We start from the raw sequence: 1,438 nt of genomic DNA, 5'->3' as shown, positions 1-1,438 counted from the left end.
TGAAACAAGCAGACAAAGGCACCCAGTGTTCTCTTTTACTTTAATTGCTCTTTTTCACTTTAATTATTATTCTTGTTATTTTTTGTGTGTGCAGTAATGAAGGTGTCAGGTATTGATTTTGGTGATGAATGTACAACTATGTAATGGTACTGTGAACAATTGAATGTATGATTTGTTTTGTATGACTGCATGGTATGTGAATATATCTCAATAAAATGAATATTAAAAAAACACTGTGTCTATCTTCCCTACTAGTTGGACCTGTCTTAGCCACCCTGGGACGTCATCAGACCTCAACACCAAATAGTACAGGCAGTGGACACTCACCACCTAGCAGCAGTCTAATGTCTCCAAGACTTGTCATCTTGTCTCCAAAGACTGTCCTGGGGTTCTTTTATTCTAATAGTGAGGATTAATACTATGATGCTCTTGAATTCCATCAAAGTGGCTCATCCGCATAGTACTTAATAGATTCCTCTTGATCTGCCTCGATTTTGAAAAATAGCAGCTCAGGAAATAGTCTAAAATGTCCAGATACCATAGAATCACTGCATTATTCCGTGTCCAATGGGACAACTGATGCTTACATCTTCAATGATAACAGAGACAGTGAAGGGGATGTAGGGTCAGGAGAAGAGCACAAGAGCACAATCACACATCACTTGTCACAAGTTAGGCTTGGAATGGATCTTAATAAAGTAGTTCTTCCAAAATTTATTCTTAAAAGAAGATCTTTTAGAGATGTATGCAGATATTTTGCACATCCAGGCCTGTTTTGTGAGCATTGGAGACCAGAAGGATATCAGGGATTGCATGGCTTAGGTTTTGAAATGATACCTTTCACCCTTTCATGCAGGAATGAAAGGATCAGTTGCCAAAAAGCCATGCAAACCTTTTGTGGTCAAAATCTTGCAGTGTCATTGGACATTACCAAACAGCACTGAAGAGAACACAGAACTAATTTTGGAAAGACCAGTTCCCTGGTTTCCAAAAAGAGTGACATTCATGGCTAATCAGGTTTCCCATCATCCAGCCATTCATCCTTTTATGCTAAGTGCTTTAACAAAAAGTTACAATTCAATGCTCACATATGGACCAAATCAAAATTCCTTGTGATGTCAGTTGGCTTGCACATCATAGGGTAGGGCTGTTTCTAATGTCTAGGCTATGATCGGTATTATATTCCCACAGTTCCCAATTATGGAAAATCTTTCACCATGCCCTACTTAGAGTTAGGAGAATGCAATATTAATTGTTCCTAAAAGGCTATGGTGCAAATATCATATTTCACACTACACCTTTCTATGGAGGCAAGCAACACAGAATTACCATTGAATTTTTTTCTTCAAATTACAGGAGGACTGTTTTCTCAGATGAATAGGAATGTAATGGTATAATGCATGCAAAATATGCAACAGGGAAAATACAGTCTTCATAG

The 1,438-nt window shown here is 37.9% G+C and overlaps 1 pseudogene; it reads left to right on the top strand.

Moving 5' to 3' along the window:
* Window positions 1–525: 525 nt before the first annotated feature.
* LOC119520728 lies at window positions 526–1,145 on the top strand (annotated as a pseudogene).
* Window positions 1,146–1,438: the final 293 nt, after the last annotated feature.

Source organism: Choloepus didactylus, chromosome 26, assembly GCF_015220235.1.
Source record: "Choloepus didactylus isolate mChoDid1 chromosome 26, mChoDid1.pri, whole genome shotgun sequence".
NCBI classification, from domain to species: domain Eukaryota; kingdom Metazoa; phylum Chordata; class Mammalia; order Pilosa; family Megalonychidae; genus Choloepus; species Choloepus didactylus.
Note: the sequence above shows the minus strand (reverse complement) of the source record. Positions and strands in the feature narration are given on the sequence as shown.